This window comes from Epinephelus fuscoguttatus, linkage group LG15 (assembly GCF_011397635.1).
Source record: "Epinephelus fuscoguttatus linkage group LG15, E.fuscoguttatus.final_Chr_v1".
Lineage (NCBI taxonomy): Eukaryota > Metazoa > Chordata > Actinopteri > Perciformes > Serranidae > Epinephelus > Epinephelus fuscoguttatus.
In genome coordinates, this window is record NC_064766.1 from 22,365,752 (window position 1) to 22,378,795 (window position 13,044).

Here is a 13,044-nt window from a genome sequence, read left to right on the forward strand (position 1 = left end):
CATAGACACACTCATGCGTGCACACACACACAATGGCAGACATGTGAATGAAACTTGGAGACATTCACACAGAAGGAGCAATAAATGTCGACGGAGGTGGGCGGGCGGTTTGGGGAGTATGGAGGGTTGTTTGTGAGGTTCGAGCCATGTATGTGTGTGTGTGTGTGTGTGTGTGTGTGTGTGCGGAGGAGTGTATCGTTGGAACCGCCCCTCTTCCCTTCCACCCGGCTGCCTCTCTGTGAGTGTGTTAGTGTGTGTGTGCAGGCCCGTCTTTGTGTGCTCTTGAATGGGGGGTTTGTCCCTCAATCTGTGCCCCTCTACTTTGCCAGATTTCTAATGATTTTCCAATGATGATTTAGGTTGTGTGTGTGAGTGTGTGTGTGTGTGTGTGTGTGTGTGTGTGTGTGTGTGTGTGTGTGAGTGTGTCCAAAGGCTCACTCAGCCCCTCTCCCTCCGTTCTCCGCCCAGTTATTCTTCACGGTGTCGCTTTTTGGTTCTTTCTCTCCTGAGAATGTTTCTCACTGCAACACTAACACTACTGTAGGACCAATTAGAAACCACACTGATGTCACACAGCGGAAGTACTGGTTTTATTTCTTTGGTTATATTATATTTTGTGTATGTCGTGGCTATTTTATGTTGCATGGTTTTACATGTTGTTTTAAAAAAAATATTACTATGCTTTGTTTTGTTTGCATGCTTTTAATTTGAAATTACATATTGCTTGTTTCAATGTGTTTTACTTCCTGCTGCTAGATATGTGACCTGATCACCTGAGCACCTGCACCTGTTTGGGTTTTTACCTTTATTTATTTATTTATTTATTTATTTATTTTTACATTTTTGTATAGACCTTTCTTTTAACCAGCGAGACACAAAGGCTTAGACACAGACCTTTTAAGGGTGCTTTCACACCTGCCCTGCTTGGTATGGTTCAATTTAACTCACGTTTGTTTGCCCCCTAAGTGCGGTTCGTTTGGGCAGGTGTGAACACAGCAATCACACTCAGGTGTGCACCAAAACAACTGGACTGAGACCTTCTTGAAGAGGTGGTCTCGGTCCGGTTACAAACGAACATGTTCTGACCTGGATCTGAACCAACTGCAGTCACATGACACATTGTTTGGGTTAAACATGAGCATGTTACAGTCCTGGAGGATTATTAATGTGCACCTCCTCCTGTACTGCCTTAATATGCACATTCAGCACATCCAATGCATCAAAACATTGTTTTCTAGTTGGAGCCGCGCCTCGTTTTCAAACTGTATGGTTTGACTAAAATGAACAATGACAGCAATATAGTCCACGATGACCAGCACTAAAATCAACCTGCGTAGTTGTCCCTCCATTGTGACATTAGAAAGTGACACATTTATCTTACAAGTGTACTCTTCTTCAACATTTTGTTTACTTCCTGGATTTTTCCTGCATGGAAATTCTGACCAATCAAGAGCAGCTTTCTCACACAAGGCATTTGATCTGGTCCTCTTGTAAATGCTGCCGTGAGAACACAAACCAACTCTAGGCAATTATGCAACTTGGTAACAACATTAGTCTCTGATTCGAACCAAAGCAAGACAACTCTAGGTCTGAAAGCACCATAAGTGACTTTAATCCTAAAAATGGATGAACGACAAATTTAGCGACTTATTCTCAACATCAGGGTGAAAGCAATAAATGTATTTGTTTATCTTATACTGTGATTCATTCCCTTGCACACTGCGTAGAATAATCACAGTCCACTGCTCCTCTGCTGAGTCGCTCCCCCGCGCAGGTACAGGCTGGGCTTGGGGCTCAATATCACGCTCCAAGTTTGGACAGACAGACGAGAACCGGCACAGTTAGGTCATTTCAGAAGGTCACACAGGCCCTGTTTAGACCTGGTATTAACATCCCATCTTTGCGGGAGTACCCAAACCAGTCACTATTGCATTTCTAGTAACCAAAGAAGTAACAGAGGTTCAGTGGTGGACGCATTACTGCCGCTCTGTGTCTCTGGTTTTTAACAGAGTCTCGGCCAGACAGCAGCAGAGAGTGACGGCAGTTGGCGAGGCTGTGCCACGAGGTCAGCGTCCTGCAGCCAAGTGATAGTTGAGCCTGTTTCCAATTTAGGGACATTTTATTTTTTCTTTTATGAGTATTGTTGAAGGACTGTTTTAACCTTGCCCTTCTTATGATATCTAATCCCTTTAAAGTTTTTTTTTCTGATTTATTTATTAATAAATGTATAATTTATTCATAAATTATTGTCATTTTAACTTGATTTTAAGTCGTCACTCCTTAATTATCCAGTGTTGCTCTCCACCCAGTTACACCCTTATTACATTTATCTATCCATCTATCTATCTATCTGTCTATCTGTCTGTCTGTCTGAATAAAAACAAATTGTGTGTACAGCACTTTGTGTTCCTGCTGATCATTTCCCAAAGTTTACAGTAAGATTTGAGATTAATTTCCTACCTTCCCCACAGCTGTTGTTTTCCATTCATTTCAGATGGAATTCAGCTTGCTTAGGCTTACCAGCTTAAGATAGGTAAGTTACCACAGAGAACATTTTGGCTGTTTCAGACTGCAGGCAAATTAGATCTTTAAGACAGACTTCCTGGACTGTTATGGCTGATTTATAGTGATGCATAGACTCTACATAGAGCCTAAGATGTAGCCTATGCAAATGACCTACGTTGTTGTGAGCATTTGTATGTGGTCAGTGGTGTGTCTGTGTCACAAACCAACCCGTTTTCACTCTCAACTCGTCAAACACTGGTGTTTGCCAGCCCTGTCTGCGTCAGACATAGACTTACAGAGGCACCTTTCGTAGCGGGCAACAACCCAACTCATCAAATGACGTTTTAAAGGACATCAGTGTCAGACACAGATGCACAGATACACAGATGCACAGATGCACCTCCATAAGTGGTATGAGCCAAACAATGTTTTTTTTCTTAACCTAACCACATGCTTTAATTGCCTAAACCTAAGAAAATAAACCTAAAGTTGAAGTATTTTACCTATGCTGTAAGTTTTATTTGAAAAGACAAAGCACATGTAACAAGGGTGTCTTGGCCAAAATGTTGTGTTTGAACACACTGCAAAGACTACAGCCGATGGCCAACTATCTCACATTCTCACTCCAACCTCGTCACATATTGACAAGTGGTCATGGACTTTCCACATCCAAATACAGTGTGAAAGGTACCCTGGGTGTGTTGGTTGTTGACGTTTTGGGACAACGTGTCAACTTCTGCCTGTTGCATGTGTTGTCTTCTTTCAAAATACACTTCTGTTTTCACAGGAAATGTACAGTTTGCATACAGTCTCTGTCAAAACAAACGCACTGTGTCAGTACAACACCGCAAATTGACGTTTTTTTCCTTCAACACACGCACATGGTTAGGCTTAGAAGTAAAGAACAGGGTTTGGCTTTAAAATCTTACGGGAACTGAAAGTCGATGGTTATTGGACCCATCCACCACAACTCCCGCCCACCCTACTCTGACTTTCACCACCTTCATTTTCTTTGTTGTCCTGCTGCATTTCCCTGATGCTGGCGGGCACCACTGAACAATAACAGGGACCAGCCACGTATCATGCCTATGTTAAAGAATGGACAACTTCAGTGTGAGACTGGATTGGTTCTGCGCCTGTGTGAGAGGAAATACCTCTCCATAGCAGCAGGAGGAGGTCATCTGTATTCGTCACTCAAAAAGGGAAACCAGAAGACCGACAGGACAGATTCAAGATGCTAGTTGGCCAATTAGCACAAAACAACACAATCCGATGTTTAACAAACAAATGTTATCTAACGTACTCTAGTGAACAATTACGCAACTAATTATGAGGTGTTTCTACTGAAGAGCTCAACTGCAAAAAAAGAAGAAAACTCTCACTCCCTCTTGACTTAAGTGGTCTGTTTACTTTCCTCACTTCCTTTTCTCTTTGTGTGTGCTGAACTGAACTGCCAATCAGAGTGATTTCATTCACCGAGGGGCTCTGATATCTCTGATGCCAATTCAATCTGCTGACCTTCTGATTGACACCTCACTTGAACCAGTGGGAGCCTACATGTCCTCTCCACAGACTTCAATAGCCAACAAGAGCCTCTGTTGCAAAGAAGGGCCTCTGTTTTCAGTCTATAGATCCAGCCAATAGCAAGCAGTTGGTTTAATGACTGCTTCTTATAGCCAATGAAATTCAACTGGGATATATGCATTTTGGGCAGTTTTTTTGTCAACGTAGACCATTATAAATATAAATAAATAATAAAGAGATGGTTCTCTATTGTCTTAAGGGGAACAGCTCAGTTCCTGTTGTGTTTTCTAGTAAGCTCCTAAACAGACATTTATGCCTTTGTTGATTTGTTTTTTTCTCACACTCACACATTTAGTAGATTTTTTAACTTCATTTTTTGAAAAGTGCCTGGACAAAACCTCAGAAAAACACGTGGGAAATACATATTTTCTGAGATACTGTTATCTACTTTGAATTTGGACCAGGTGAGGTGTCATGCTATGGTGCCATTGTGTTTTCCGGCTAATAAGTCTCAGTTCTAGTCATCTGCAGCATCTGTTTTCAAGAAGCAAAAAAAAAAAAAAAAAAACTTATTTCAGCGTGTTTAAACTTCTCTTACTTAATGAGAGTAGCACTTACAGTGATTCTGACTGTTGGGGGAAAAACTTCAGAGCGTTACCTTTCAAATGAGGCCATGTATGTCCATGTGCTAAAAACGGGACAACAGCTTTCAGTTTGTTTTAGGGCTGCCTTAGAAAGGCGTTTTAGACGGGTTTTACAGGAATGGGAAGAGGCCAACTCCAGAAAACTTTGAAAGTTGATTCTTTATACGAGAAGGAATTGAGGGTAGGATGGTAGAAAATCTGAAAACTTGTGGCGTCATTCAGAAACTGGTCAGTAGCCATGAAATGTTTATGCAGATTGTAGTTAACAGAATAAAACATGGTACAGCCCTTCATTGGGATGCATGAATTGACAGTGGACATCTCTGTGGTTCTGTTAAGTAGGTCAAAACTTCCATTTTTTTTTACCAAACGGCAGATAAGACAACTTTGAGAAGTCAAGGCAAGACATTAGTCAAGACAGAGGTGGCAGACGAACCCCCAAAGCCTCCGAATGTTTAGTCCACGTGAATAGAGGATGAGCACCGAGAGCGTGTATCAGTCTGAACAAGAGCCTGAATATTTTAGCGTGAGACAATGGGGATATATTTGCGTTAATGTTTCATAACTGTACGTTTATCAAGGCGTGAAGGCCCCCATGTGGGTTTGCGCGTGCACGCAGGCGGGCGCACACCCACCGCCCCTGTTTTAATGTTTGATGAAGGTTTGAGGTTTGAGGAGGGAGGTGTTGTGTGGTTGTTTATGCCTCGATGCATCCTCTTTGGGTTTATTCACAGGAGGGTGACCTGTGAGCTCCAACGTGTGGCAGGCATCTCAGTGTGTGTGTGCGTCAAAGTGTGTGTATGGGGGGGGGCTTTTGGGGGGCCATGGGAGCCATAAAAGATTCAGCCCCACTGGCTGTATTGTTGTGGAGATAACAAATGTTTCCATTTAGTGATCATGCATGAGTTATAACTCACAGGACGTTGCTTATGCTGTTTGGGTGTGTACGTGTGGATTTGTGATGCTTTCACAGCCTCCATATAGCTAACGAGTGGTCAGACCCCGGCGAGATGAACACAGCACGGTTAGAGCAGTGTGTAGTGCGAGTACAAAAGAGCCGTTCGTGCTGCGGTGAGGTTTTTTTATGCCTCAGGTGAGCACACAGAGACATTTCTGCTAAAGAGAGCTCTGTCCAATTCTTCAGCTCTGTTCTCCACACACAGATGGACGGACACAGACAGGCAGATAAAACACACACACACACACACACACACACACACACACACACACACACACACAGCTCTATTATGCAGTAGACCTCTCCATCCAATTGATCACAGGCATGAATTTCAGAACAAAAGGGAAATATTCCACCTCAAAGAGCAGAGAATTTCTAACAGAATGCCTAAACGCGGCTCACTGTCCTCACCGTATACTTCTAAAGCCTTTGTACCACTGAATGAGTTATAAAGTGTGAAACAATGTGTGTGCGTGTGTGTGAGCGCGCGCACTTCGACAAGGGTAAGCCGCTGAGCACTTCAAACCAAGGGCCTAATCAGCACCCCATAGCCCACCCACACAACCTCTCGCTGTATCCCTCTCCTCTGCTCATCTTATTTTCATTCCCTCTCCCCCTCCTACAGACTTGCCTCTGCACTCTTCCGCTCTCCCCTCCTTCCAGCCCTCTTTCTCTCCCCTTCCCCTCTTCCTGCTCGTCCCCCGAGATGGCAGGGGCGGCGATGGTGGGGGTGATGGAAGGGTGTGTGTAAGGGGAGAGGAGGGGAGGAGGAGGAGCGACGACTCCTGGGAATGTTGGGCACAGCGCGAGCACAGCTTCGAGGTCAGCTGAGTGCTTTCCCCGTCCTGGTGGTGATGTTGGAGGGTGAGGACACGCCGGGCTGATCTAGGATCTGTGTCCCTGGGGAGCAGGCGGTGACAAGGCCGCTGGTGAATGCTATGACGCTGCTGAAATATTAAAGCTAATGGGATCGTAGAGCTGCGTGCCGCATATGTGTGTGTTTGTGTGTGTGTGTGTGTGTGTGTGTGTGTGTGTGTGTGTGTGTGTGTGTGTGTGTGTCAGTGTGAGCGTGCGTTGCTCATAAGTTGCAGCTACTTGAAGTGAAGTGGAGTGAACAAAGTGGAATGGAGATGGATAATGCATTACACTCTAAACAATGGCACGGAAGAGAGAGTTTGGGCCGTAATAGAACAAAACCTACTTCTGAGTGTGAAAAATGGTGGAGGAGAGGAGAGGAGAGGAGAGGTGAGGTATGGGAGTGATGAGAGGCGAAAAGAAGAGAGAAGAGGAGATGGAAAGTGAGGAGAGAAGGAAAAGTGGAGGATATAGGATGAGAGGACACAAGTGGAGGAGAGACAGGGAGTGGAGAGATATAAGGAAAGGAGAGGAGGGGAGATAGGAGGTGAGAAGAGGAGGGAGAGAAGATAGGATGAGAAGAAACATGAAGAGGGAAGAGGGGAAGAGGGGAGACAGGAGGAGAGGACAGAGGAGAAGAAAGGAGAAAAGACGAGATAGGGTGAAAGGAAAGGAGGAGAGATAGGAAGTGAGGAAAAATATAGGAAGAGAGGGGATGAAAGGAGAGTGAGGAGGAGATAGGGAGAGAGGAGAGGAGATAGGATGGGAGGAGAGGAGATAAGTAAGGGAAGGGAGAGGAGATTGTATGAGAGGAAAGGAGAGGAGGGAAGATAAGAGGTGAGGAAAACAGAGAGGAAAGGAGATGGGAAGTGAGGCAAGAAGGAAAGGTGGAGGATATAGGATGAGAGGAAATGAACAGAGATGAGATAGGGAGAGAGGATATAGAAAGAAAGGAGAGGAGGGGAGATAGGAGGTGAGAAGAGAAGGGAGAAAAGATAGGATGAGGAGAAATGGGAGGAGGGAAAATAGAAGAGAGGAAGGGAGAAAGAAGAGAGGAAGGGGGAAGATAGGAGGAGAGGACAGAGGAAAAGAAAGAAGAGGAGAAAAGATAGACAAGGTGAAAGGAAAGGAGGAGAATCGAGAAGTGAGGAAAATGGATAGGATGAGAGGTGATGAAAGGAGAGAGGAGAGGAGATAGGATGATAGGAGATGAGGGGAGGTAAGGAGAGACAAGAAGAAATAGGTAAAGGAAAGGAGAGGAGGTGAGGTAGAGAGAATGTAGAAGGGAAGATGACAGGTGAGGAAAGCAGAGAGGAGGGGAGATGGGAAGTGAGGAGAGAAGGAAAGGTGGAGAATATAGGATGAGAGGAAATGAGCAAATGGGAGGCAGGGAGAGGAGAGATTGAAGGAAAGGAGAGGAGGGGAGATAGGAGGTGAGTGGAGAAGGGAGAGAAGATAGGATCAGAAGAAACAAGAGGAGGGAAAATTGAGGAGAGGAAGGGAGAAGAGAAGAGGAAAATTGAGGAGAGGAAGGGAGAAGAGAAGAGAAGAGAAGAGAAGAGAAGAGAAGAGAAGAGAAGAGAAGAGAAGAGGGGCCATAGGAGGTGAGGACAGAGGAAAGGACAGAAGAGAAGAAAAGATGAGACAGGGTGAAAGGAAAGGAGGAGAGATAGGAAGTTAGGAAAAAAGATAGGAAGGGAGGGGATAGAAGATGAGAGGAGAGGAGATAGGGAGAGAGGAGAGGAGATAGGATGATAGGAGAGAAAAGGAGGGGAGTTGGGGAGAGACAAGAGGAGATAGGCATGGAGGAGATAGGTAAGGGAAGGGAGAGGAGATAAGATGAGAGGAAACGAGAGGAGAGAAGATAAGAGACAAATACAGAGGAGAAGAGGGCAGATGTAGGGTGAAAGCAGAGGAGGGGAGAGAGCAACTTAGGAAAAAGGAGATGGGAAGAGATGGGACGCAAGGAAAGGAGAGGATATAGCAGGAGAGGATAGAGAAGGAAACAGCAAGAGAGGAAATGAGAAAGGAAGAAAGGAAAGAGAAGGAAAGGACAAGAAACAAGAGAAGAGAAAATAGGAAGAGGCGAGAGTAGCACATAAAAATTAGAAAAAATGAGAGACTGTTAAGATCCCTCAGCTGCCAATAAGTATGCATGCACACACACACACTCACACACACTCACATGCACACGCACACAGCGGCTTGAAGCTATCACACACATCGCCTGGAGCACAATACAGCTCGTTAGTGTGGGTACATGCTCAAAATGAGTCCCTCTCCCTCTCTCAACCCCTCCATCTCTCAAGCAGTTGTCAATGTTATTATTTCCAAATGAATACACACAAATGTAGTACACTGTCTGACAGAATGTGCTATAAATACACTCCGTGTGCCGTATGACAAACACACTGAGTGAGACGGAGGGAGACAGTGCCACGCTGCAAAACACAAAACTCTATGATGCTATATGTTTGGGGGAGGGAGGACATGAGCAACAATTAAAAATACGGTACAGTTGCTTGTGTGTGTGCGTGTGAGCGTGTGAGCGTATGAACATGTGTGTGTGTGTGTTAGAAAACACCCACAGCAAAACTTGCTCATGTGAGACCTGAGAGAGGCGTGTTGAAATCAGTGTTGCTGTGTGCAGCTCGTGGGCATGCGGTTAAATTATGGATTTCAGCTCACTGTCTCTGTCACTCCCTCACACACACACACACACACACACACACACACACACACACACACACACACACACACACACACAAGCTCACACAGAAGGCGGATGTGGGATCTCGTTGCTGTAAGATATAGACAGAGCGCTGTTTTATCACAACGACTGTGATGTTAATTAAAATCAGACAGACATTCGCAAAGAAATAAGTTGAGCTCATTTCCATTCTGTGTGAGAGCGGGAAAGTAGGCCACGCTTTGGAGGCGCGCCACCTTTGCTGTCCTACGGATGAGAAATGACTGACAAGCCAGCGGAGGAGAGGCAAGGATGGGAGTGGAGAGGAGAGAAGAGGAGAGAAGAGGAGAAGGAGACGGCCTCCCTTGTTTGTTATCCCCCTGACAATCCACACAAACAGCCGACTGCCAATGTGTCACACACTCTGGTCGTCACCTATCAAGGCTCCACAAGCCAGATGTGGGCCACAGCCTCGACTGTTGCTAATTCTTCCCGTCGCACCTCATTCTCAGACTCAGCAGCCCCTCTTACACTGCCTCTTCAAGGCGATTAAGTCACACTGTTATTCCGTCTCACTGTTCTTTATAAACGGTACCGTCGCAGAATCGGGGGACGAAGTTGTCTCACATTAGAGCCGGCAGCATCGGTAGTAACAGCGCTGAATTGACGTCTGTATAAAGGGGACAGCTGACAGGGCGGCAAGGGTGTCACGTTTTGACAGCGTGTTATGTGCGTGACCCACCACCGGGAGATTTGAAAAGCAGCCAGCAGCAGTTAGCAGCTAACTCAAAGAAGAATTGTGGCTGTAAATGTCCACCATATAGCAGAGATGGTAAATGATTATTACTGCTGGGTTAATGCCATTCTTACTGTTTAGAAAGCACTGCCGACACATCTGTTACATGTCACACTAAAGGCTAACCCTGTTGTGTTGCATGTCTTGCCTGTCACGCCTCTTTTTGCTTCCATGATGCCTATTTAAAATCACACACTTGAGCAGCGTGATACCACCATTGTTTGGCTCTGTGTAAAAATGCAAAGGTAGCATAAAGAAGGGACTTCGTAGTGGCCCTGTAGCACGATCTCCATGTAAAAAGGACTGTAAAATGTATGATCGTGGATCGGGGTCAAAGTTGTTTCACATTCAAGCCGACAGCGTTGGTAGTAACAGTGCTGAATTGACATTTTTGTGAAAGGGTCAGCCGATAGGATGGGACAGGTGTGAAGTTTTGACAACGTGCTCTATATGCAACCCTCTGCGGGGAAATTTAAAGAGCAGCTTGCAGCAGTTAGCAGCTAACTCAAAGAAGAACAGCAGCCAAAAATGTCCACAAAGGAGATGGAGGGGACAGGGTTGTCTTGAGTTTAGGCTGGCAGCAGAGGTAGTAATAGCTCTGAATCGATGTCTGAGTAAAAGGGACAGCCGACAGGATGGGACCATGGACGGGATGGGTGTGATGTTTTGATGACATGTTATATGTGTGACCTACTGCAGGGAGATTTAAAAAGCAGCTTGAAGCAGTTAGCGGCTAACTCAAAGAAGAAGAACAGCGGCTGAAAATGTCCACAGTTTGGGAAAACAATTAAGTCCAAGAGCTCCTTACCCTCCAAGCAGAGGATGAGATCAGCCGCCATAAAGCAGGGACTGTAAATGACTGTTATTGCCAGGTTAATGCCATTGTTATTGTTTATAAAGTGCTGCTGATGCATATGTTATATGTCACACTAGAGGCTGAAGATGTTGTGTCACATGTCATGCCCAAGAACCACCCTCTTGCCCCAGTATGGTCACTTATGGCTCCCAAAAAGAAACAAGATGGTGACAAAAAGCAGCTGAACTTGAGGCATCAAAACGTTTTTCACAAACCAGTGAGTGACGTCACGATGGCTACGTCCATTATTTTAACAGTCCGTGATCATGCCCTCCATGCCTCTGTTGCTTCTGTGTTGTCGGCATGCTGTCTAAAATCACACACTGGAGCAGTAAGATGGTGTTACTGTATTCGGTTCTGTGTAAAAATGCAAAGGCAGCATAAAAAAGGGACTCTGTAGCAGCCCTACAGTGGGATCTCTGTGTTAAAAGGGTTTGTGTCTCCTCACACGAGGCCCGCTGACTTGTCTAATGGATATGAACGCTGCTGCTCAACCCTGATGGCGCTCTGTCTCTGGTAAAACACTGGCACACATTAAAACTCTGCGTGAGGCGCTGCTGTCGTCCCTCGACTTGGTCACACGAGCTCATTTGCATAAGCTGCCTTTTATTTAAACGACACGCACACATGTAACCACCTACAGCAACCGCGCATATGCACACGCAAGCCTCCCATCAGCCCTCAGGGACACACACACACACACACACACACACACACACACGCATACACCTAATTTCCCAAAACCCACCCCTACGTGCCTGCTGAGATGCAAGGATTTAAGGGAATTTGCCTGCCAAGGGGAATCGTGCTGGATTTCATCATTCAAATATGTTATTCTGACGCCTTAGGACAATTTGCCATGTATTAGTGAGCGTTCACTACTCGTCTCCAGTGCCAGAAACAAGATAGAAAAGTTTTCCGCTCCCGTGCATCCGTGAATTCACACTGAAAATAAAGTGGAAAAGGTCACTCTGGCAACATGACAGAGGGTTTCTTTTTTCCTGCAGATAACAGTTCTGGTTCAGAAGTGATAGATGATGTAAATTTCATTCAGATGAAAAGATACTCCATTATTCCACCCAGTTTCTATCTCCTGTGCTTTATCAAGGAATTGGCCTCGGGGGGTTTACCGGTCACTCTTTTTGTACCAGAAGCACTTTCTGTAGTTTCTGGATTCAGCAGAGAGACTTTCATATTCACACAGCTTTGACTGCAGGTCAGTGAGAATCAGTGTGAATCTGGGATTTAGGCGAATTGTTCCTCTTTGAGAGGCATTTTATAGCTGGAACCAGTGCTGGAAAGTAACATGACATTCAGTACTCCTGATACTTTAGTGCTCCTTCCTCCAACAACTAACACACGTGGTTGGGTTTTAGGAAAAAAGAACAGGGTTTGGCTTTAGAATCTTATGGGACGCAAACACCGCTCTCCCAGGTGATAGTCATGTTTGTTGGACCCCTCCATCACCCCTCCTATTCGGACTTTCGTCGCCTTAACTTTCATTCTTGTCTCGATGCATTTCCCCCTGACGTTGCCCAGTGTCATTAAACTATAACGGCAACCTGCTGCATATCATGTTGATGTTAAAGCATGCCTTTTTTTTGTCAGTGTCTGATGCTGCAAGTCACTGCCCAAGCGCCGGATTTCGACAACTGCAGAGTGAGATCAGGTAGCCCACTCTCTTTGGGCCCCCTCCCTCAACTGCCCTGCCTGCACTGTCTATATTTACACCCCTGAATGTAACATATCCATGTTTTGCAGAAATGTGCAGTGATTTTTCTTTACTTATTTATTTTTGAGCGATTGGGTTGGAAATATGCCTCAGTGGATTTTTGGTTAAAGTTCTGTCCTCTGTGTGATTGGTCAGACCTAATGACTGCGTGTTATTTGGGCACCCACATCACTGAACTGCACTTTTGTTTAGAGAAGTACATTCCCATCATTTCTTAAATAAAGCTGCCCCTAACTGTTGTCATCACTGTTGCCTCTCCTTATTTATTACTGTGTTACCACATGTGGATACCGCTGGTTGTGATGAAACACTAGTAATGTTTGAGATAAGTTATAAAACCATGACTTATTATGTCAAATCACTTTAGAGGAGATGTTTATTTCTCTCATTTCTTCTTAATGTATTCACTTCCTGAATGGATCTGCACACTGACATCATGATGCCAGTCCTTCCAGAAGACCATGCATTGCTGTCCGGCCAATAGC